Source organism: Leopardus geoffroyi, chromosome D4, assembly GCF_018350155.1.
Source record: "Leopardus geoffroyi isolate Oge1 chromosome D4, O.geoffroyi_Oge1_pat1.0, whole genome shotgun sequence".
NCBI classification, from domain to species: Eukaryota; Metazoa; Chordata; class Mammalia; order Carnivora; family Felidae; genus Leopardus; species Leopardus geoffroyi.
The window spans coordinates 63,589,773-63,603,046 of record NC_059342.1 but is presented as its reverse complement, the minus strand read 5'-3'; the positions used below and the strand labels follow the sequence as shown (position 1 = coordinate 63,603,046).

Below are 13,274 nucleotides of genomic sequence, written 5' to 3'. Positions count from 1 at the left end.
GTGTCTCCCTCTCTCTCTGCCCCTCCCCCGTTCATGCTCTGTCTCTGTCTCAAAAATAAATAAACGTTAAAAAAAATTTTTTTTTTAACTTTTTTTTAACATTTATTTATTTTTGAGAGAGAGAGAGCGCCAACAGGGGAGGGGCAGAGAGGGAGACACAGAATCGGAAGCAGGCTCCAGGCTCTGAGCTGTCAGCACAGAGCCCCACACGGGGCTGGAACTCACCAACCGGACAGGAGATCATGATCTGAGCTGAAGTTGGGGGCTTAACCGACTGAGCCACCCAGGCACCCAGGCGCCCCAGTCTAATCATTTCTTTTAGATTAGAAAGTTTAAATGGAAGAATGTTTAACTGAAAAACTGTTAGAACTAGTTATGTATATCAAAAAGAAGGTGAGTGGGGCTCCTGGGTGGCTCAGTCCCTCAAGCCTCCGACTTCAGCCCAGGTCATGATTTTGAGGTTCCTGAGTTACAGCCCCACATTGGGCTCTCTACTGTCAGCACCCAGCTGCTTAAGATTCTCTGACGCTCTCTCTCTCTCTCTGCCCCTCTCCAGCTTGTACTCTCTCTCTCTCTCTCAAAAATAAACATTGAAAGAAGAAGAAGAAGAAGAAGAAGAAGAAGAAGAAGAAGAAGAAGAAGAAGAAGAAGGAGGTGGGTTACTAAAGAGCTTGTCTCTAATAAAAGAAATAGATTTTCTAACAGCAATGTTAAAAATAGAAAGGAAAAATATTCTACTCAACATGGCAACAGCAAAAAAGTTCCTAGCATAAACTTAACAAGAAATGCATAGAGCCAATTATCCAAAGAATTATGAAAATTCAGTGCATTACAAAAATTAACAGGTAAATAGAGGTGCCATTTTATCTTTCTTGATGCTAAGTTCTAACAACACATCAGTTATTTCCCAGTTTATTTATAAGTTTAGAATTTCAATCAGAATGCCAAATTGAAAATTTCACAAAACACTTCTAAAGTTCACTTGGAAAATTAAAAGATAAGACGAGCCATGAAATCTTTGAAGAAGATTGTAGGAGAGATCATCTCCTAGATCTTTACATGTATCAGAAAGTTCTAGTAATTAAAATAGTGCCAAGTATTACAAGGGTAAAGTAAAATGCATTGATAGAAAAATAGAAAGCATCATATGTAATCTAGTGTATTAGGAACCCTAATCAAGTGTATTAGGAGCAGCATCTCAAAGGGATGCTGAATTATTTTAGAAATAGTATCGACATTAAGGTAGCAGAACTCTGCATTATGGCTGTCCAACATCTTTTGAACACTCTCCAATATTTCTCACTTTGTAAGTGAGTCCTGCTTTACTAAGAGAATCCATTAATCAGACATATGACTTAGGTCTGCACTCACCCTACCCTGCCCCATGATATCTCATGTGGAAAAGAGCCACATGAGGGCACCTGGGTGGCTCAGTCAGTTAAGCTTCCGACTTCAGCTTAGGTCATGATCTCACAGCTTGGGGGTTCCAAGCCTCACATCCAGCTCTGACGGCTTAGAGCCTGGGGCTTGCTTCGGTTTCTGTCTCCCTCTCTCTCTGCCCCTTCTCCGCTCGTGCTTTGTCTCTGTCTCTCAAAAATAAATAAACATTAAAACAAAAACAGAGCCACATGAGGGGGCATATTCAGGGAGATTATTCTGCTAAGTGTGGTGTCGAGTGGAGCAGTCGTGTCAGAGTTGCAGATGTCCCACTGAGTCATTTTTTGTTTTTGTTTTTGTTTTCTTGCTAGAACCATCCTGCGGTATGGTCAGATCTGTTTACCATGACTGCCTTGTCCTTGGCTGTGTAATTACAGCCCATAAGCCTAGTTCTCTGGCCCTCAGGGAGGTCAAACTGTTAACAAAAATTCACACAAAAAATTATTCCCCAAAATAAAATACATGTGGATTAAGGAGTAAAATGTTAAACAAACAAAAACAAAACCCCCAAAGGTAAACCTAAACAGAACTAGCCAAACTAAGAACAATGAACTAACCAACCACTATGGGCCAACATTTGATATGAGTAGATCAAAAATATGTGTCTGGATGAACTGGCAGGCAGTGAGAAATGGAAACCTGGCCAGTTAACATTCATAATGTTAGGTTCCTAACATTCAAACACTGGGCTTCATAACATTATAAGATAAAATTAAATGGACTGTCCAGGGGAAGTACAACTATTCTTAGTTCTCAGGTCAGACAAGAATTTTGGTCTGTGTACTTCATACCAAGCACAGTCTGTGAGGGGATTATCGGACAACGGCCTGAGAGTGAGTCGCACAGACCTATTTTGGTGATGGCCAAAGTTAGACGGGATCACACCAAAAGTACATTAGCGCTATTCACCCAAAACAGTTCCTGCAGGAAAGGTGGAGGCCTGGGTACGCAATGTGCCCAGTCTCTGTACCTCTGACATCATCAAATTGGATGGACTGCATATTCTATAAGGGATCCTCTCCTAATATTTCTTTCAGGTGATCTTTCAATAATTAGGGGACTTAAGCCCAAGTTTATACCTCCTTCGCGGTCGAACAAAGATCTCTCTCTCAATACATAATCAAGATAGGTGTGGGACTATCTTGAGGACAAGGACTATCAGAGGACAAGGGAGATCCAGGCTACTTCCCTAATTTTCAGCTTCCAGTAAGTATATTAAAAATGAAGAAATGGCAAAACCAGAGTTAATTTGAATGCATACATTTTGGCAAGTTACTGCTTTGAATACACACATACAATAAGAGCTCTGTTTATAACTCATTTGGTGGTAACACTGAAACTGAATTTGAGGTCTTTCTTGAATCTGAAGCTCAGATCTTCCTGGCCTCTGGTGTTGGTCCTGGTTAAAGTGAAATGCCACAAATTTGTAGTCTGTATGTTAAAACCCAGGTTGTTCTAGCCTTGGCTAGATGCCCTCCTTGGCCAAGATAAAAACCCTCATTGATATATACCTAATAAAACAATACCATTCCTGGCTTTATAAGCAAACATGTAAAAAGGTCTCTCCTATGTAGGTTTGATTTTTAAGACCCCATTTAAGGGAGGTAAGTGTCTATGAAAAAATAACACAAGGTTCAGAATTGTATACATCTTCCCTTGCCTTTCTTCCAGGCCATGATTAGCTAACAGGGCCACTGTCTGTCCTGGTCATGTCTAGCTCAAGAAAATGAAATTACGTCATCAGGGTACAAAGGAATACTTGTCCTTTGTTAATTCTTCTCTGGTGTTTTCTGGTCCTGTTCCACCCCCACATTCAGAGCAGAAGGGTAAGGAGAAAACAGGCCCATGGCAGGATTACTCGTCCTCGTAGCCCAGCACCCACCTCCATCCAAAACATGTACCTGAAGTTCTATTTCGGAGCAGGAAACCCTCTACACTCTCAGTGGGTCCACGTTTGGATTCTTCCCTGACCATCTCAGAGAAAGAGAATCCCCTCCTCTGAACTCATAAGGCGGGGCTTGCCTGTCTCATGGCCCTCACCACACAACCTTGGAATACACTTATAAGAGAAACCAAAAATGTGATGTAATACCAAAAATACATGCTAAGGAAGGTGGAATAGATTCGAGAAAGTTTCAGGGTTTCTTTTTTTTTTTTTTTTTAATGTTTTATTTTTATTTTTTTGAGAGAGAGAGACAGAGAACAAGCAGGGAAGGGGCAGAGAGGGACACACAGAATCTGAAGTGGGCTCCAGGCTCCAAGCTGACAGCACAGAGCCCGATGTGGGGCTCGAGCTCACAAACTGCAAGATCATGACGTGAGCCCAAGTGGGACACTTAACTGACTGAGCCACACAGGCACCCCAAGTTTCAGGGTTCCTGAGTGGCTTGTCACAAGCAGAGTATAGGACCCTGTCTGACAGCCCAGGAAGTTGATTTGTTTGGAGATACCAGGTTTGGAGGTGTACTAGGCGGTACTGCCTCAACCGGGAGAGTAAAACCAATTCAGACTTCTAAGGACAATCTGGGAGGGAAGAAATGAGCGGGGGACAGGGCAAAGGAGAGGCTTCCTGCAGCACTGAATGGAACACCCCGCCTGGACCGGGGCGGTGGGGGGGGGGGGAGGCGGGTGTTTCAAAGGACTTCTAGGAATAGGGATGACTAATGTTCGATTTTAAATTGTTCGATCACCACCATGTAATTCCCCTTCCTCTCTGCAAACGGTTAGTTGTGTCTACTGTTAAATTAATTACACAAGGAGGCTGTTAGACAGAGGTGGCTCTAATGCCAAAGCTCCTACGTGAGCAAACCAAAATCTAAGCCTGTAAATGCCTCGAGGTTACGAAATTGAAACTAAGGACAGCCAATCGCTAACAGCCAACTAGGTTTTAAGCTACAGCTAATCAATGTCATTTCTTTGCTTCTGCCTTTTATCTATAGAAGTTTTTCCTCAACTCTGTTCAATGGAGTGCTTTTACTTGGTATTGCTCAGATAAATTCTTAGAATTTTTGCATGACCCAGTTAATCTTTTAGCACTACGAAAAGACTTTGTGCAAGTGAAATTGCTTGTGTGTTTGTTTTTGCTTTTTTTACAGAAATCTAATGAAGGAGTCAAGTTTCCCATCTAGGTCATCATGGTAGGGATAGGGCTGGCGTCCTGGGCTGGGGGATGACCCGTGTGCTTGACTGAACAGATTCAGTGAAATGAGAAGCTCTGAGCCAGAGTGACCTTAATAGAACCCCCAGAATCTCCCTCAAACTGGAGAAAGGCATTGGGCTTTCCGGAGGTTATAGAATGGAGGTTTGAGCCAATCTTATCTGGATCTAAAAGGCAAAGAAAGTCAAGCAGAGATGAGAGTTAACTACAGCTATTTGTGATCTTGCCTTCTCACCCTACTAGACCCAAATGGGACTTTGACTTTTGCAGAGGGGCACTGTTGGCAGCTAACCTCATAGGTCCAAGATGCATGGGGGAGAAGGCATGACGGAAACGATCCTAGAGTCAGTGCTTCTGGAGGTTGGAGGACAGGAGGGAGCACTGGAAAAAAGATTGGCAGATTTGCCTGCATACAGTGTGAGCAAGAGTTCTAGCAAGAGGTAACTGTTTCTCTGACCGTGACATTCCAGAATGTAGTTATTTGTAATAAATAATTGCCTTTATTTATTTATTTATTTATTTATTTATTTATTTATTTATTTATTTTGAGAGACACAGAGAGCATTTGCACACAAGTAGGGGAGGAGCAGAGAGAGAGAGGGAGAGAGAGAGAATCTCAAGCAGGCTTCATGCCCAGCCTAGAGTCTAATGCTGGCACAATCTCATGACCGTGAGCGAGATCATGACCTGAGCCAAAATCAAGAGTCAGATTCTTAACTGACTGAGCCACCCAGGTATCCCCCAAGGCTGCCTTTTTTCTTCCTACTTTTTATTTATTTATTTATTTATTTATTTAATGTTTATTTTAAAAGAGAGAGAGAGAGAGAGAGAACGAGCGAGGGAGGAGCAGAGAGAGAGGGAGGGAGAGAATCCCAAGCAGGATCTGCACTGTCAGCTCAGAGCCTGACACGGGTTACATCTCATGAACCATGAAATCATGACCTGAGCCAAAATCAAGAGTTAAATGCTTAACTACTTAACCAACTGAGCCACCCAGGTGCCCCTCTTCCCACATAAAAATATATTTAATGTTTATTTATTTTTTGAAAGAGAGAAAGCAAGCATGAGTGGGGGAGGGGGGTGACAGAGAATCCCAAGCAGGCTCCATGCTGTCAGTACAAAGCCCAATATGGGGCTCGAGCCCAACAAGTGTGAGATCATGACCTGAGCCAAAGTCAGATGCTCAACGGACTGAGTCACCCAAGTATCCCCTTCTTCACACTTTTTAAAGTGACAGCTTTTACATTAACCCCCTAGGATCAAAGGTCTTTGCTCTCACTGGACAAATGGCCCAAAGGAGAGCCACCAAAATGAATGGCAGGACAGGGCAAGCCTGGACAGGAAATGGGTTAAAAGAGGGTTTATTCTCTCCTCTTCTCCCTCAGGGGAGCCAGGGCATCTGCTGCCTGGTCAGGATCAGTCTGCATGTAGCCTTGGCTGTGAGGGTGCCAGTAATTGGATGAAGACTTCCCTGGGCCCTCTGCCTCAGAGATAACTTGTTCCAGCCTCTTATTTACACCTCCATCTGGCAGTGCAGTGGGGTCTAGCGCCTAGAAGTCAGTTGTGCTGCTGGGGACAGACATACAGCCATGCTTCTAGAATTGTGTGGCACAGGGTTGCTGATGAAGTCAGCCTATCTGCCTGCCTAGCATGGTGGCCCTTTCTGCCACTCAACCTGCTTTTATGATTCTGGACGTGTGGCTGCGTGGCCACCTCTCTCTCTCTCTCTTTTTTTTTTCCCTCAAGTTTTTATTTAAATTTCAGTTAGTTAACATACAGTGTAATATTAGTTTCAGGTGTAGAATTTAGTGATTTGACACTTCCATAGAATATCCGGTGCTCACCACAAGGGCACTCCTTAATCCCCATCACCTATTTAACCAATCCTCCCATCTACCTCCCCTCTGGTAACCATCAGTTTGTTCTCTACAGTTAAGAGTTTGTTTGCTTGTCTCTTTTTTCTTCGTTTGTTTTGTTTCTTAAATTCCAAATTCTACATATGAATGAAATCATGTGGTATTTGTTTTTCTCTGACTGACTTACTTTGCTTAGCATAATACTCTCTAGTTCCATCCATGTCGTTGCAAATGGCAAGATTTCATTCTTTTTTGATTGCCAAGTAATATTCCTGTGTGTGTGTGTGTGTGTGTGTGTGTGTGTGTGTACACCGCCTCTTCTTTACCAGTTGATGGATATTTGGGCTCTTTCCATAATTTCACTGTTGTTGATTATGCTTCTATAAACATTGGGGTGTGTGTATCCCTTTAAATTAGTATTTTTGTGTCCTTTGGGTAAATACCTGGTAGTGCAATTGCTGGATCACAAAGTTCTATGTTTAACTTTTTGAGGAACTGCATACTATTTACCATAGTGGCTGCACCAGTTTGCTTTTCCAACAGTGTAAGAGGGTTCCCCTTTCTTCGCATCCTTGCCAACACCTGTTGTGGTTTTTGTGTTGTTGTTGTTGTTGTTGTTGTTGTTGTTGTTGTTAGTTTTAGCCATTCTTTGTAGTTTTGATTTGCATTTCCTTGATGATGAGTGATGAGCATTTCTTCATGGGTCTGTTGGCTATCTCTGGATGTCTTCTTTAGAAAAAGGTCTATTCATGTCTTCTGCCCATTTTTAAACTGTATTATTTGTTTTTTGGGTATTGAGTTTTATGAGTTCTTTATATATTTTGGATACTAGCCCTTTATCAGATACGTCATTTGCAAATATCTTCTCCCATTCTGTAGGCTGCCTTTTAGTTTTGTTAATTGTTTCCTTCACTGTGCAGAAGTCTTTATTTTGATGATGTCCCAATAATTTATTTTTGCTTATGTTTCCCTTGCCTGAGGAGATGTATCTCCTAAGAAGTTGCTATGGTTGATGTTAAAGAGGTTACTTGACTGTGATCTCCTCTAGGATTTTAATGGTTTTCTGTCTCATAAGCCTTTAAGGCATGGCTATCTCTTTATTCATCTCTTTTCCTTCATGTGCCTTTACACTTTCCACAAATCACATTGCCATTTTCTTTTCTTTTCTTCATTAAAATTTTTTTTTAATGTTTAAATTATTTTTGAGAGAGAGAGAGTGCAAGCTGGGGAGGAGCAGAGAGAAAGGGAAACACAGAATCTGAAGCAGGCTCCAGGCTCTGAGCTGTCAACCCAGAGCCCGATGCAGGGCTTGAATTCACAAACTGTGAGATCATGACCTGAGCCAAAGTCAGACACTCAACCGACTGAGCCACCCAGGCACCCCTCTTTTCTTCATTTTTTTAAAATGAAACTATATTTGTCTGTTTGTTTTTTGAGAGAGAGAGAGAGTGAGAGAGCAGGCACTTGTGAGCAGGGGTGGGACTGAAGTAAAGAGAGAATCTTAAGCAGGAGCCTGACTTGGGGCTTGATCTCACCACCAGTGAGATCATGACCTGAGCCAAAATCAAGAGTTAGATGCTTAACCAATTGAGCCACCCACTCGCCATGCCATTTTCTTTAATCTCCTCAAACTGCTTCTGCCTCTCTTCATCTCTTTTAAGGGACAAGTCATACCTTTAAACTTTGGGTACCATGATGGGTGAAAAAAATGTTCCTCTTCTACAGCTCCCCACTACCTTCTGGGGGGGTATGTTCCTCTTCTTGGGTGTGGGTATGCAACTTTTGAGATGAACTCAGGAGCCACATTAATTTTTCTGTATATTAAGTGAAGAAAGATTTTTGAGGGTAGGAGTGAGGTGGGAGGATTCAGGGTGAAGGACACAGGAGATGATGAGGTTGGGTGCCATGGGAGAAAAAGTTTTGGAATGACCCTTCTTTGGTGGCAGAGAAGGGAGAGGGGAATTTGGACAATGTGGGAGAAGGGGACAATGAAGAGGAGAATGATAGCAACTGTTATTTATCCAGTAATTAATTTTTGTCAGGCATCATGCATAACCCTTTTTGCTCATTATTCAATCCAATCCTCCAACAATGTCATAGGTCACATTTTATTATTATCCTTTTGCTGCTAGGGAAACTGAGGCTCAAAAAGCTTAGAGGAATTGCCCAAAGTAACACGACTAGGAAGCTCTGAGCCAGAATTTAAGGGTAAGTTCTGTCTGACTTCAAAGTCCAAATTCTTAATGACAAAAAAAAAAATATATATATATATATTGACTTGCCAAAAAAATTTATGTCTGGGCCTTCAGAAAGGCACAGGGTTGAGTTTTCAGGTAACTGGATTAATTACCTAGGAGGCTGAGTGACCCTGTTCTTCATTTTGTGGGAGAGTAGATGGCACTGATGTGGTCACTAAGCAAGTGACTGGTCCACCATTTGCATATACTGGCTGGCTGGCTGTCGCTCAGAGTCTGGACCTTTTATCCAACTTTCCAGGATCTGGTCAGCCTGGCACTCTTCATTCCTATGGGATAAAGCAAACCAAGGGGTAGGGGAATAGGAGACAGGGACTTAGAAGTACCCGGTTTCTTTCATACACATCAGCATTTTGAAGATTTTAATCAATAAATAATCCATTTTAACAATACTTCCCAAAAGAAAGCATTTTATGGTCTAATTTAAGCTTCTTATATTATTGTTTAAAACCATTTTCTTTGTTTTAGGATAACCATGTATGTCAAAATCACACAATTTCAGGGGGAAAGACCATAGAATATCACAGCTAGAAGGGATCCCTCCTTCACTGCATGGATGATGCATAGGCCCATAGAAGGTCCTAGGATGGCTTTAGAGATCTGTATTTAAAAGTCCTTGCCCTGCTACTTACTAATGGTGTGCCCTTGGGCCAGAAACAGGACCAACTCCTTCCTCTCCAAAACAATGCCTACCTGGCTGATGCAGTGGGGACTGAATGATGTACTCTATGCAAAGTGCCCAGAAAAGGCCCTGTAAGGAGTAGGTGGTCAACAAATGGTAATGGCCTCCCTTGGGCAATATCTTCCAGATGTTCAGAGCAGAACTAGGACTAGAACCTTCTTTTCTGATTCTCATGCGTGTGTGAGTGTGCACACGCATGCCACGGAGCATTGGTGATGTTTGCTTCCATGAAGAACATGGTTTAGTCACCTTGTAATTAGGTGAGACTTTATAGTTTTCAAAGCACTCACTTAGATGATATTGTTCACTCCGTGCAACAACATGGAAAAATTACACAGGAGTGGTATTGCTAGGCCCACTTTGCCCATCAGGGACGGGAGGCTGAGAAAACGTGGTTTTCTTCAGTCCCATGGCTAGCCAGGGGCAGAACTAGACCACCACCCAGATCTTGTGGCTCCTTATCCGTGGCTCTTTGTACTAGCACACAATACCTTCTCACCTAAACACCAAACAGTTTCACCAAAGAGATAAGGAATAGTGGGGAAAAAATACACGGTGGGGGTCATAAATGACATAAGTCACCCACAGTCCTGATTAGATAGTGAGGGAAAAATTGGACTTTGATATGATTGAGCAAAAGGCAGAGAGAAAACACTGACAAGGCAGTAAACAACTCTCCAGGAGGGAATGTGGGACAACGGGGGCTTGTGGTCACTGCTGACCACAGTGTAACTCTTTCCTGTCAGAGAACTACTGGGCACTCTAATTCTGAAATTCTGCAGCCCCATTCTTTCTAACTGCTTCTGCCTCTGCAGCGTCCTAACTGCACATATGAGTTTCCTCAGACAAGGCAAACCTCATTCTTTATCACATTCCGGCTTTAGTTGTCTCCAGTCTCAAGGGGGTGGTATTTCTAAGACCTAGAATTTAGATCATCTTTTTTTTTTTTTAATTTTTTAAATGTTTATTTTTGAGAGAGAGAGAGACAGAGCGTGAGCAGGGGAGGGGCAGAGAGAGAGGGAGACACAGAATCCAAAGCAGGTTCCAGGCTCTGAGCTGTCAGCACAGAGCCCAACACAGGGTTTGAACTCATGAACCACGAGATCATGACCTGAGCTGAAGTCAGACGTTTAACTGACTGAGCCACCCAGGTGCCCCTTGAATTTAGATAATCTTAAATTATCACTGTCTTTCTGCACATAGATCTTGTAGTCTGACGTGCTGAATCAGATGGTATGGAGGCTAACCTGGCCATGTAGCAATCCAGACTATCTAGACTTTTCTTTCATGTCTCTTCATGGAGTCTTCACTGAACACTGCAATCACAGCCACCATGACCACCACCACAATCTCTTGTACTTTCAAATGCATTCTCTTATTTGGTTTGATTTTATTTGGTCCTGACCTCAACTCTCTCTTCCCACTTCTTAGAGGTTTCTTGACAACAGGCCAGTCTTAATCATCTTGTGTTCTCTACAAAAGTGTACTCTCTGCAAAATGCCTCTGTAGCTAACAAAATGCCTTATACGTACAACCTCAGTAAAAATGCCGTGAGCTATGTTGAAATAACACTAGCTCTATCTCTGTGACCAAAATAAGGGCCGCTGCTTTCATGGCCCTGAAACCATCCCAACCACTAAAGCAGATTGCAAGATAGTAAGGAAATGTCTGTACCACAGATTAGAAACGATATTTTAAAAGGCCATATTGACCCAATCATGGATCTTCCTTCCATTGTGTAGATGTGGCCCCTTTTTAGGAAAGTTCTTCCTCTGTAGTATTACTAATCCTATAATGTTGATTATTTATTTTTGAGAGAGAGAGAGAGAGAGAGAGAGAGAGAGAGTGCAAGTAGGGGAGGGACAAAGAGAGAGGGAGACAAAGAATCCGAAGCAGGCTCCAGGCTCTGAGCTATCAGCACAGAGCCTGATGCGAGGCTTGAACTCATGAACCATGAGATCATGATCTGAGCCAAAGTCGGTGGCTTAACTGACTGAGCCACCCAGGCGCCCTTATAATATTACTAACCCTATATTGAGTGTAACTATGATATATAGGAGATTAACTTGCATGTGTAAGTTTGTAGACTCAGACTTCATAGTGCTCATGAAAACATTGAACTCATGGCCTGTCAGTTGACTTACGTAGATATCATATTCAAATCCAAAGTATCTAGAGTAGGGCCGGGAGTGGAGAATAAACATGGCAGTGGTTGGAGGTACTCTTCTGTTAGAAGAGTCTGCAACTGGGGACTTCTAAACCAGAGTTATATATTCAGATCAAGCCATTTAATAAAAATTTACTGTGTGCTAAATGCCTCATCATATGTCATTTCATTCCTGCTTCATAATCCGTTTCGGATGGAGGCGTCGCTAGCCCATTTTACAAATGGCAAAACTGAGCATCAAAGAGATTGAAGGATTCCCCAGTGTTTCATAGTGCCCAAGTCCCATGTTCTTTCTGCATATTGTGGCACCTCAGTTTTGAACATTTTACTAAGTTAAGAGACTTACAAAAAGAACCAAAACCCTGCTAGCAGTCTGTGTTGCTCAGGAGTTGCTGTTTCTCTATGTTCCGGTAAGCCTTATCCTTGCTTTCCTGAACTTTGAGTTTCAGTTGAACATCAAACCGTGGAGGCGGCCAAATGCTGGTGGCACCACTAGGGGTGAGCATGGTAGTGATCCTCTGACACGCCTGGCCAGGCTGCTGTCCACGTGGAATGATGCCCAGCAAGTGCAGGGCCACCCAGCTCTGCCTACGCAAGGCATTCTTCCCTGATGAATGCAGGTTAATGTCCAAGGTTATAAACTGCTGGGAGGCGGGGAGGGGAAGGACTAATCTATGCGGTCTGTGGTCGCCACAAGGTAAGCAGCTCTGCTTTAGACCGCTGGCTTGGAGGAGGCAGCGTCCCCGTGTACCTGTCCTGTGACTCTGGGCAAGTTCCTCGCTCTCTCTGAACCAGAGTTTCCTTATCCAGAAAACAGGAGTAATAAACCCTTCCACAGAGGGGTGCTGAGATTGCAAATCGTGTATAGGGAGAACCAGATGCATCATAACACCTCTAAACACAGCTATTAGTATTGTCATTGCTGCCACTGTTATAGCAAGAAGAACTAGTGCTGGTAGCGTAAGTAAAATTATTCCTACCATGCGTCTCTCAGTGGGTGGCACGACTTAGTCACACTTCTGACACTCCAGCCCTGACCGCCAATGGCCGTCACGAATCCTACTCTGCACTCTTGCGTCACTGTCCACCTTCTCTTCCTCCATTCTCCTTTGACACAAAGCAAATCTGATGAAACTCACATGTCCCCAGAGCAGATCATCGTGGTCTGATGAATCAAGCACCAGGGGTTTGAAGGAGCACCAGACAGACACGGGGAAACCAGAAAGCATGCCTTCAGGTGGCAAGTGGAGTCAGGAACACCAGGGGCGCTTGGGTGGCTCAGTCGATTAAGCGTCCGACTGGATTTCAGCTCAGGTCACGATCTCACGATTCGTGAGTTTGAGCCCCACGTCGGGCTCTGTGCTGACAGCTCAGAGCCTGGAGCCTGCTTCCGATTCTGTGTCTCCCTTTCTCTCCGTTCCTCCCCTGCTTATGTTCTGTCTCTGTCTCTCAAAGATAAATAAATGTTTAAAAAAAAAAAAAAAAAAAAAGAATGCCAATGGTCTGTACTTGGCCTAGCCCCCTGCGATCCTTAGGACAGGCCTTGCTTGGCCAAACCTTCCCTAGGCAAATGAGCTTCAATTTTGTGTTTCAAACATTTCAATTTCCTTTCACAATCACATTCAATGTCTAACACTCCCCCATTTTTAGAAGCTGTCTGAGCCTAGACTCTGATGTTAAGACAGCTTAGTTCTTTGCTTCTTTTTCTTTCATTTCGTTG

The 13,274-nt window shown here is 43.1% G+C and overlaps 1 long non-coding RNA gene across 1 annotated transcript; it reads right to left on the bottom strand.

Moving 5' to 3' along the window:
* Positions 1–8,723: 8,723 nt before the first annotated feature.
* LOC123593712 lies at positions 8,724–12,912 on the bottom strand. The gene is made up of 2 exons (XR_006710472.1): positions 12,694–12,912; positions 8,724–8,974 (listed from the first exon to the last, which is right to left on the bottom strand). It is a non-coding gene; the product is annotated as an uncharacterized LOC123593712 (long non-coding RNA).
* Between the last annotated feature and the right edge of the window lie 362 nt (positions 12,913–13,274).